The 12,771-nt window shown below is 38.4% G+C and overlaps 1 protein-coding gene across 1 annotated transcript in view; it reads left to right on the forward strand.

The window, feature by feature from the left end:
* The window catches only part of LOC136863499 (discoidin domain-containing receptor 2), a 770,412-nt gene that overhangs the window by 13,990 nt on the left and 743,651 nt on the right, over nucleotides 1–12,771 (forward strand). The window lies entirely within an intron of this gene.

Below are 12,771 nucleotides of genomic sequence, written 5' to 3' on the forward strand. Positions count from 1 at the left end.
CGCCTGGAAAAATAATAACATTATTAATATAGACATGTGGCATTTAAACATTATTTGCGAGTTTTGGTAATATATACAGGTTGACCGCAAACAACGTGAAGCGAGTATATAATCATTAGAGCGTCGGTCATACTGGTAGGTAATTTGAAAATTCTTATGTCGATATCTCGGGCCCTTGACATTTTATCAGCTGCTGAAATTAGCAAATCATATCGCTTCGGGGGCGAATTCAAATGGGCTTTACGAGGTGATGTTGTTAAATGTCCACGCGGCTTGGACGGGCTTTAGAGCCATGTCGAGGAATGAGCATCAAAACTAACACACCTTGGGTTTCTGCCAATGCCACCGCAGCGTACTTGCTGTGGGCTGAGCCTATCAGCAGGGAGGTCCTCGTTCAAGTCCCTCCCCTGGAGAAGTTTATTCCTTCTATTGGCGCTTCAAGCCGGTCATGAGCCACGGGCAGATTTAGCAAGACCGCCTCGCAACTGACCATCCATAACACTCCAAAGGGATATCACCGTGAACTGTCCAGTGAAATAACTTCCCATCGATCTACGCAAGATAAACTCTCAATCTAATAAAATTTAATGTTCACACCCGCAATGTTTCCAGTCAGCGAGATTTTCGTCTCGTAAAGATCCGGACAAGAATTCAATTTACAATACTTAAGTATTATACTGACCGTGCGTCAGAACATGTTTTGTTCGTGAGGTCAGCTATCACAAAACTGCACTTCGCTGGTATCAAATAGAACCGCCACCTAAACTTAACGGCCGTTACCTACCGTCTTACATAAAATAATAATCATGGTAGAACATCAACTTGTACTTGAATAGGCGGTACAACGCGCTCACTTGAATTTGACAACCCCTTTATATTCATCAATCGTTCTGGATTGCTACAGGACATCGCTCCTCTCATACAGCCTGGCTCAGAAATATTATCTTCGGCATTCTTCTTATTCTACTTCAACCATAAAACACAAGCTTACTCTTCCTCGAACATCTTCCTAACTATTCTCATAATATTTCATTTCCATTACAATCATTTTCCGTCTTGTTCGACACTGGATACAAGCGATCCGATGATCAAACCACTTTATAATGATCTCACAATTAACTTCTTGAGAATTGTCCTGACCTCAGGAGCAAAATAGCATACTCTGAGTTTCTGTATCACTAATACATGGTGTTACAAATATTAAGTTTCCCAAAAATGCCAATTAGATCATACTTCACTGAATGTCGATATAAACCGCAAATCTCGTTTTTCATTACTGCTGAATGCATAATTTATCATCATCTAAAATTTTATCCTTACGTAAACATTATTATTAATATTATTATTATTATTATTATTATTAGTAGTAGTAGTAGTAGTAGTAGTAGTATTGCATACGTGGATATTTCACTTTATCAAAGTCATAACGGTTATTTTATCGGTATCGTTATTGTAAATTTCTCCGGCCCGAAAATTATTTCATTGATTTTCACTGCAATGTTTAACTTCACATTTAAATTTCTTAAAGAAATTTAAACACATTTGGAAGTCTCGCGCGCTGACATAAACGACGACAGACAATTCGCCTCCACACCAGAATAACGACAAGACATGTCATCGTCGTCGCAACACTTAAATTTACACACGCCACATATACAACGGGATGTTGTTGTTTATTTATTAATTAATTTAAAGGGACAAGCATTTACATTTCTAACGACAAAACATGATATTTAAATTCGACAGACCTGTAATTTCGTGGTTGGCATGGCGTTACCTTGGCTTCATTTTATGCCAGCCACCTCGGACTTAGCCTCTCATAATTTCAGGACACATTCTTCGCTTAAACACTACCTTATAAATACACAGATTCTACACTTGGCTTGAAATAACACACAATAATTTATATATAATATATAATATATAATATAATATAATATAATATAATATAATATAATATAATATAATATAATATAATATAATATAATATAATATAATATAATATATATTATATATGATATATATAAAACTAGCAATTACCCGCGGCTTCGCTAGCGTGGATTTCGTGATTTGATCAAAGTAATTGTTCCTCGGCATCGTACTAAGACATGATCTGAAAATTCCTAAAGTATAATAACTCACCTTAAAATTGAGTTTTATTTACCCCAGAAATTCTTTGTAAACCATGTTTGTAGTATTACCTTATGGGGCTAAGAAGACCATGCGACATAGAACTGTACATGTGAGAGACAGTCTTCTCTCAAGTCGAAAAAATGAATACACGTTTCTTTATTTTTAAAGGAGGTTCCAAATATCTATTCCTACATCTGTAAAATCTTCAGTTTTTGAGATATACATAAGTATCCCCATAAAGAGAATTAAACCTCTTGATCAGTTCTTCCCCCACCCCAACTCCCCCTTTAAGTGTATTTTCCGAAATATCAATTTTCACGCCTGTAACATCTCCAGTTTTTAAGATATAAGTATCCTCATAAAAGTAATTCATATATTTTTCACTTCTTTTCACCCTCTGTTAAGTGCCTTCTCCGTAAACAAAAATATACATGTTCCTGTATTTTTAAAGGACTTTCCAAGTACCAAGTTTCTTGTCTCAAACATGGTAATTTTTGACATATAATGTAGATATAACGGTATTCATCTTAACAATTCACCCGCCTTTCCAATTCCTTTCAGCCGATTAACTGTGTTTTCCGAAAACAAAAAAATTCGTATTTCATTACTGAACCAGCTCGTACCGGCAATTACTGGCACAAGTAAACAAAGGCAAGAAATACTACAAACAAGAAAATATTAAAACAGGAAACGTTATACTCACCCAAAGCAGAAATTGGACCATAAAACAGAGGCATTTGGGACAGTAACCTTGCGGTTTTTGCGGTGGTAAATGATTGTAGAATGAAAGAAAAACACTGCTTAATTTCCTTTTAAAAAAATATATTGTTCAGTTCCCAAGATTTTTAAAAAACATTAACACAAGAAAATAGAACATAACCTACAATGACTAGGGAGGTGCACCTCTAAACAACTATAGAATGAATTGCTTAAAGGTCGGTTAATTAAGAAAACAAACTCTGAACTCAATTGAAGTAAAAAATTGTTTAACAAATAGATTGGATTTGAAAATTTAGGAATAGAGTGAAGTCGTTGGATTTCAAAACAAATAAAGGGCAAAATGGAAAGAAAATCAAAACAAGGTAGGTAAAAGTCAAGAATGTCCATGGTCACATCTATACTGACTGTCAGAAGGGCACAAGAACTTACCTTAAATTTACGCAGATTTACATGAAAATTAATAATAATTTACTTCTTTTTTAAACTCCTCCTCCGGGAATAAATTGTTCATTAGGCAAGGTGAGACCGCTAGATTCTTCTCTGAAACCGGTTCACAACGGATACAAGTAGAAACAAATTAACACCCCCAGAAAGCATATCCAAATCGGAAGGCGCACGTCAAACATTAATTAACAGGGAAAGCAGCTCAAATCAGAAGTGAGTGAGAACGCAATAATTCAAATGCGCATAATACGCCAGGCAGCTCAATCCAAGGGAAAAGCTCCCGGAAATAAATTTCAGATCACAAGGAAGAATAATAAATAGCCCAAAGCACTCAACATAAAACACGCACGTCCCCAATTTATTGTCAAGAACCCCGTCCACATTTCAGTAATCAGGAACAAACGTTTGTATGGGCGACGGTAACCATAGAAACGTAAACAAGACAGAGCATTACCTCAGCAATAAGGAAAAATCAACAGCAAGAGAAAACAAGAACAGGGAGAAAAAAATTAAGCAGAAAACAGATACCGATCCACAGAGATAATCTCGCGATCTCATACAATTTGATAGCATTACATGATTCCTCTTTTAAAAAATTAAATTTACATTACTCCAAACTTATTCTACACCGTTGAAACAGAAAAGTCTTCTACCTTATAAACTCTTAGTCGTAAGGTATTACTCCCACGGAGATGCTGATTAAACTGAGTAGTCCGTAAGCCGGAAGTTTTTTATGCAATAAATTTCCAAGTATGCTCGAAATGAAGGATTACCAGAATAGGAGATCGTAGAGCGTAGTAATGTCCACAAATTAAGTTTGGGTTCCAGTGGAAAATTTAAATAAGATATGTTTGAAAAATAGATCTTACATTTCGTCCATGAAGCCCAGCTAACGCATGGCGTCAGATAGATAAACAACTACTTACATTCTTGAAGAGCTCAAAACAAGCTAAATAAATAACCCACGTCCACTCATTTGAAGAAAGAAAATTAGAAGAATAAATCAGTTCAGGGCCGTAGCCCCGTATTCTTTACACGATACCCAGGCATATTGCGGTGGGTAGAAGCTCCTTTGTAGAGCAAACTCGCAAAGCTTGCATACAGCATGGCTTCCAACAACGCACTCCCCCACGCCAGCAAGGCGAAGTACACCCACAGAGCATAGGCTCGCAACCGGAGCAAAACAAACTCTCTCCAAAGCTGGCCCGAGATCAGACCAGTAGATAATGGGGTAATGGTGACGTACAACAAATTAACATTTGAAGTACCCCGCGGACAGACGGACTGAATACAGATACAGTTAGCTACATTAGTCGCACAGTACACAAAGTAAAAGAGAATAGGAAAAATATTTCCAAGTGACATACTTTTCAATGGCAAATTGCCCAGGTCTAAAATGTTGAAGGGAAAGGATAAATCGTGTGCCGACTGGTACAATTATTTTTAAAAGAGATTCCAAATACCAGTTTTCATGTCTGTACGTATGTAACAACTTCAGTTTTTGAGATTAATTTTATACTCATGAAAATAATTCAACTTCTCCTTCTTCACTTCTTTCCACCCCTCTCCCGCATTAAGTGGACTTCCCAAAAACAAAAAAATACGTGTTTTCCTACTTTGAAAGGAATTAAAACTACCAACTTTCACATCTGTAACAGCTTCAGTTTTTAAGATAAAGTATCCTCATAAACATATTTCAACTCGTTATTTTCTTATTTTCAAACGCACACCCCTACGTCGATTTTCCGAAAAAAACAAATGCCTGTTTCTTTACTTTTGAAAGAGATTCCAAATACTAATTTTCACGTCTGTAACATTTTCATTTTTTGAGATATAAGTATCCTCATAAACTTAAATGAACTCCTTTTTTCACCCCCCCCCCATGCCTACCCATTAAGCTGATTCACCCTCCTCCAAAAGTGCGTGTTTCCTTATTTTTAAAGGCGATTCCAAATACCAATATTCACGTTTGTAACATCTTTAGCTATTCAGTTATGAGATATAAGTTTCTCCATAAAATGAATTAAACTTTTTTCACTTCCTTTCACACTCCCCACTTAAGTGAATTTTCCATAAACAAACAATACGTGTTTCCTTACAAGGGCTTCCAAATACCAATTATCACGACTGTACCATCTTCAGTTTTTGAGATATATGTATCCTCGTAAAAGGAATTCATCTCCGTTTTCAACCACTCTTACTAAGTTGATTCACCCCCCCCCCCATAAAATGTGTGTTTCTTTATTTTTAAAGGAGATCCCAAATACCGGTTTTCCCGTTTGTAGTCTCTTTAGATTCTTTGGTATATAGTCATACAAATAATTCAACTAATTTTTCAATTCATACCCCCCCCCCCACTAAGGGTTTTTACCAAAACTAAAGAATACGTGTTTCCTTATTTTTAAGGAGATTCCAAATACCAATTTTCACGTCTGTAACATGTTACGTTTTTGAGATATACTGTAGATATTCTAATTTTTTTAATTCACACCCTTTCCCAGTTCCCCTTGAGTGGATATTCTGAAAAAAGTATTTATGTTTCTTTACCTTTAGAGGAAATTCCAAATACCAGTTTTCAAATCTGTAATATGTTTCCTGTCTGAGATAATTTGGAGATATAGTCTTCTTAAAAATTCACCCCGTTTTCACTCATGTTCACCTCCTATTCGTCGGATTATCAAAAAACACAAAAATACGTGTATCTTTTTTTTCAAGGGCGATTCCAAATACCAATTTTCATGCCTGTAACATCCTCAGGTTTTGAGATATAAGTCTCCCCATAACAGGTATTCAACCGTTTTCCCCCATTTTCACCCCTCTTAATGGGAATTTCCGAAAAAATACGTGTTTCTTTATTTTCAGAGGAGATTCTGAATACCAATTTTTGGAACTGTAAACTTTTAAACTTTTGAAATACAGACACACTCATTTCAAAAATTCATCCCCCTTTTCACCCCCTTAGCGACGGAATATCCAAAAATCCTCGTTTAGCATGCACCTGCATTGCAATATAAATGTATCCTCAAAATTTCATTTCTTTATGTCCAGTAGTTTTAGCTCGGCGATGACAAGTCAGTCAGTCAGTCAGTCAGTCAGTCAGTCAGTCAGTCAGTCAGTCAGTCAGTCAGTCAGTCAGTCAGTCAGTCAGTCAGTCAGTCAGTCAGTCAGTCAGTCAGTCAGGGCATATTATTTTGTATATACAGATTATTTACAATAAAATTTATTCTGTATACTTGTACAGGAGTTAAACCACTCCGCTTCGTGTTGAGAACTCAACCAATACAGTTTGCGGAATATTCCAACTCCTTCCTATCCTGATGTTTCACAAGTGTGACTGACCGTGAAGACACACGCTTATCTCTGCCAGACTACAGGAGTCCTGTCTTACCGATTACCAAAATTATCATCGTCCACAGTAATTCACAAGAGCTATGTATGAATCTGCTGTCTCCCTATGCAGAAGTTCAGGAATACTAAAATTATTTAATTTATGATTTGGCTATCTTGTATACAATGTTTCCATATCTCATTTGTTTCCGTGGGCCGATGACCTTCGATGTTAGGCCCCTTTAAACAACAAGCATCATCATCATTTGTTTCCGTTCACCATTTACCAATTCGTAATATATTCCGGCCTCAAGCCAACTGGCTTTAGATATTCTACAAGTCTACTTCACCAACTTTAAGCCTTCCTCGTTGTGTCTCCTGACGCAGATTCTCGCCCTTGGACAATTGAATGGTGACTGACGACCTTGCCTAGGGGGGGGGGTATTTATGAATGTGGAGGGGACGCTCTGTTTAGCGTTATGTACTGTGGTGCAATCATTCCAATTGATGACCACTGGACCGATTTCTTCGAGACTCACCCCAGAGAATCCACCTATTTTTCCAGTCATGATGGTGTTTCTTGCTGATTTTTCCTTTTTTCTGCACGGGCGTAATTCATTTCGTGAACGAGGATTCTCGCGCATTTTGACTGCATGTCCTTGACAAATGTTCTCCATTCTGCCAACATAGATGCCAACTTCTCTCCGAGCCTATTTAAATACATTTCTACCCTGTGGACTAAAGCTTCATTCTTAATTACTTATTTCTTTGTCAATGACGGTGCCGAAATCTCCCGCAATGAAGGTTATTATCCAGAATTTCATTATATATTACTCGAGGTCGATGTTTGGTGGTCCGCTTTCCGCTGTGAGTTATCATGCCACAGAACGCGAGATGAGCTTGTAGTAAAAATGTGGGTGTTCTTCATCTTGTAGTTGAAATTTCGGTAAGGTAGAACTATGGGTTCAGTCTGGCTTTCCATGGTATTCGCAACATCCTTCTCCAGAGCGACATTTCCAAAGTATTGATTCGGTTTCTGTCTTCGTTCTTTCACGGTAGAAGTTTCGCATCCGTATAGGAAAATCGACACTTGGGTGGACTAGTCTTTCCTTCGTAATCATTCATTTTTCTCACCTTGCCAGAACGTCTTTGACTTTGGCACAGCTGTACGTCCTAGCAAGGTGTGATGCTTGATTTCTTCTTCAGTATCCCAGCTTATAAAACTCAGGTAAGTAAATTGGCAAACTTGGCGGTTGGTTAGGTACTGTGGTAGCTGAAACACTGCACCTTTGTTAATGTACGTTAGCTTTGTTTTGCTCCAATACATCTCAATACCAACATCGTGAGTTTCATGTTGTACACATTCCAATATCCGGCAAACTCCTGTACATTGCGGGCTACAAGTGTGGTGCCGTCCGCAAATCGTTGGTTATTGATTCTCCACCCACCAACCTAAAATCCACCTTACCTGTTGTCTACGACATAACTCATGATATATTCACCGTAGATGTTAAACAGCTGAGGTGATAAGATGATTCCTTGCCTCACACATTTAGAAACTATGGATAATTCGAGGATAACATTCCGTGCTAGGGGTGTTTGATTAATAAGAATTACTTCTCTGTTCACCTTGCATAATATGACTCAGCACAGCGTTGGTACTGATGTTGGGGAATAATAATAATAATAATAATAATAATAATAATAATAATAATAATAATAATAATAATAATAATAATAATATGTTCCGACTTCTTGGCTAAATAATCAGCGTACTGGCCTTCTGTTCAGAGGGTTCAGGGTTCGAAATTCCTAGCCGGATGAAGCAATTAAAACTTAATCTTCTTAATCATATGATGTGTTGGGTGTAGAAAAGTAAGTATATTAAGACGATCAAACCACCGCAGAAAGACGCATTAGTGCTTACAACCTCCACAAAGTGTTGACGTCAGGAAGGGCATCCGTCCATGAACCTGGAGAAGGTTCATATCAAGTGCCGAAACCAATAAACTGATATAATGATAGATATAATAATAATAATAATAATAATAATAATCATAATAATAATATTAATAATAATAATGATAATAATAATAACTATCCTCAAAAGGCCTCAGTTGCTGTGTGCGTGCACTTTGTTTAACACCATTTGGACTGCCTGAGTGTAAATTTCGTAGTTCCTCTTTGCTCCACCAAATGATAGGTGAAACAGAAATCTATCATTCGGATTATTACTGAGTTTTAATTCAATTTTGGGGGAAGGTTCCGAAATCCTTTCCTTTTTTAAAGTCGCACTAACCCATCGATGATTGTCTGGGACACGTGGATGAAAATATGGTTAAGAATGGAGCCGTAGCGGCCATGGCCTTAAATTAGATTGAGTTCCAGCATTTGCTTGCTGTGGAAATGGGAAACTGGGGAAAATCATCTTGAGGCTACCGACGGTAGGATTCGAAACCACCATATCCCAAATTTCAAGCTCATAGCTCATTCGGTAGTATCACCAGCAATATTTTACATACCGGCATCGTAGGCCTACAACATGGAGTGTTGAATACATTTCATTTCGCCCTTCAATAATCTGACTATTCTCTCAGCGGAGAACCAATGGTCTTGGGATTCGAAGGCCGACGGTAACACTGATCCCCCAGGAATTTCAATGGTTATCTGTAATCACTTATACTATGATTGTGTCTCTGAGGATCAAGACGGCTTTCTGTATGAAGATTTAGCAAACAAAAATAAACTCCTAAACATCAAACATTTATTTTACAATAGGTCACTAATCCATCACCTTGGACACGATTATGTGTTGAAATTATGTCGATGGATTCAATGAGCTAAAAATTACTATTGCAATTCATGAAAGCCCTTTACATCGTTTATTTAAGTTATTTTGAATGTCAGGGTTCGAACAGCCACTTCTAGAAAGAATGGTGGTGGTAATATACTGCATGTCACCTTGGCTGGAGATTCCTGTCTCAAAGCAGGCTGCACTTTAATTATCTCATACCGATACTCATCCATACTGCACATAATAGTGGCGAGCGGCTCTCCACTCCATTTCACCTAAACACCAGAGTTAATAAATTCCTTTCATCACAGATCACTTTCTCCCCCTCAGCGAACAGTGTTCACCTGAGATGTAACTCGAATGGTCAAAGTCCTTAGCCGCTGGCGCTTACTCCAGCTTACGTGTTTCCATATCAACCCCCTGCCTCTTGAAGAGGAAGTGCCACTTGCCAGGCGGGCCAATTAGTCTCCGAATTTGCTAGAAATATAAAGGGCGTAGCCCCGTAGCCTATCATTGCGCTAATTAGACAGGGGGAAACATTGGAGCAGGAGGCTGTCCAAACTCATGTTACTGTGGTATCTTGAATGACGACTAGACTAATTAGAGCGCTGAAAATTCGGATCCCTCTGTGAACAAACCAGTAACAAATATTTATTTTACCGACTCGTAACTGTATCTCCACCCTATGTCTACGCGGAAGTCCATTTCTATGCAGGGATACAGAATGGTTTTGTGCACACTTAACTGCAGCAATAATTATTACCCCTCTACTGAAATTGCTCGTATTTACCTTCCTCCTTTGAGAGGACTGGGGAAGAGCAATAGGAACCTTTTGTAAAGTAAATGTGTTCTCTGTTAAAATTTACATCATAATAGAAAAGAGTTTACTTTCACCAACTCTGTGATGTCCCACTTGGATACAGGATTTAGATGTCCTGAGGACAGTGTACTTCTGACGAGCATTAGGTATTTGTTACATTCTCCCCTCCAGTCAAATTCAACCGCTTCCATCTCATAGAGTATATCACCTTCCTTAAAGATTCCTGTCTATAACAATCGTACGACATCAACCACCGTGCAGTCCGGTTCCTTGGCTAAATAGCATGCTGGCCTTTGGTCACAGGGGTCCTGGGTTCGATTCCCGGCGAGTCAGGAATTTTAACCATCATTGGTTAATTTCACTGCCACGGGGACTGGGTGTAGGTGTCGTCTTCATCATCATTTCATTCCCATCACGACACGCAGGTTGCCTACGGGAGTCAAATCGAAAGACTTGCACCTGGCGAGCCGAAGATGTCCTCGGACACTCACGGCACTAAAAGCCATACTCCATTTCATTTCAACTACCATGCATAAGTATTCTTATTTTATGCCATGTATATTGCGTGTGTATGAATTTCGACGTTCCTCTGCTTTCTAACATATGACTGAAAAGTAGAGAGAATTTATGTTTTATGTCACCAGGGATCAGTAGCTTTTACCTTTAAGCAACAATCATAGTCAAAAATCTTTGGAACTAACATTGTGTGCCCCAGAAGTCTGAGGTTAAATGTATTGGGTTACAAAAGTCTGGTTTAACTAGGATTCCGGCTAAGTCAGGTGATTATTGAAAGTATTCAAATAAGTCAACCAGATGTGGATTGATTTACGGGAACGTTAATGATCTCCTGCAGGACAAAATTCCAGCACCACAGAGTCTCCAAAGACCATAAAGGTTGTTATTGGGACATAAAACCATTATTATTATTATTATTATTATTATTATTATTATTATTATTATTATTGTTATTATTATTATCGCTTTTTTGTTATTCGCTAATTAGTCAACATGGGTCACGATACATTTCATTATACATTCGGGTGTTTATTCTATTTTCGTTTGATCCCGTAGGTTTTCATAAGGTCGCTGTGTTGGGCACGGCGATCATCCGAACATTTGCATCAGTGGTCCATTTCTCATCCCGGAAATTCCCCAAAGTCACGATGCTTGTTCTGAGAAGATTCCGTATTATTATTATTATTATTATGATTATTATTATTATTATTATTATTAAAGCGTATTTCTGTTTGAGGCTAATTGAACACTTGGTACTGCACATATCCCAATCCACGAGTGATAGACTTGATTCTACCGAGCGAGTTGGCAGCTTGGTTAGGGGCGGGCAGCTGTGAGCTTGCATTCGGGAGATGGTGGATTTGAATCCCACTATCAGCAGCCCTGAAAATGGCTTTCCGTGGTTTCCAATTATTACACCAGGCAAATACTGAGGCTGTACCTTAATTAAGGCGATGGTCAATACCTTTCCCGTCATTGCGTCATAGTCTCAATTTCATACCATCCCCTTTATATTTATGAAATGCAGCACTGTCAGTTGTAACTTTATGAGATATTATTTTTCAAAACGTTTTCTAAGGTGAAGTACCTACAATGGCCTGTACTTGAATATTAATTACACTCATTTGGTAACACGGTCCGAAACTCCTCTCTGCTTGGATGAATCCACTTGTGGAGACCACGCGAAGACACAAGCTTCTGACAGCAAATTTGCTATGACAAATAGCAGGGCCCTTGGAGGGACGAAGATAAATAAGACCTCCTCTAGGAGATGATAGGATGAGGGGAAGAGCTACCACCTGCCGGTTCCCTTGATCTGTCTCATGCATGCTCTCTTATTTCGACTGAAACTCACAGCCTAGCTACAAGAAGAAATACGGATCTTCTCGCATTTTAGCTTCGAGGAGGTGGCCATGAGCAGGGTGAAGAAACTAAAGGCGATGTCGAGGAAGGATTTCTGCTTTTTCACTGTATTGCCACATATTCACTTTGTTTGTATTTTTAAAATTCTAATATCGTTCGTGTAATTGCGGGTTCATTAGCCCTATTTTTGCTCTTCAATGTCCTGTGCTTAATTCACAATATATATATAAACACTTAAGAAGGTACATGATCCATTGAATAATCTTATCAATCTTAAGCACTATTCTTGCCCCTCGCTTTCCTGTGCAATTACATAAAAGTACATTATTCAACATAATACACGCGATTCACTGAAGAACACTGTCTGTGCAGTTTTTTTCATTAACCTCACCGGGCGAGTTGGCCGTGCGGTTAGGAGAGCGCGACTGTTAGCTTGCATCCGGCAGATAGTGGGTTCGAATCCCACTGTCGGCAGCCCTAAAGATGGTTTTCCGTGGTTTCCCAGGCAAATGCTGTGGCTGTACCTTAACTACCGCCACGTCCGCATCCTTCCAACTCGTAGGCCTTTCCTATCTGTGTCGGTGCGATGTAAAGCCACTAGCAAAAAATTCATTAACCGCGACCTCCACTGTAACACTACACGTCGCTCGACACC

This window comes from Anabrus simplex, chromosome 2, assembly GCF_040414725.1.
Source record: "Anabrus simplex isolate iqAnaSimp1 chromosome 2, ASM4041472v1, whole genome shotgun sequence".
Classification (NCBI taxonomy): domain Eukaryota; kingdom Metazoa; phylum Arthropoda; class Insecta; order Orthoptera; family Tettigoniidae; genus Anabrus; species Anabrus simplex.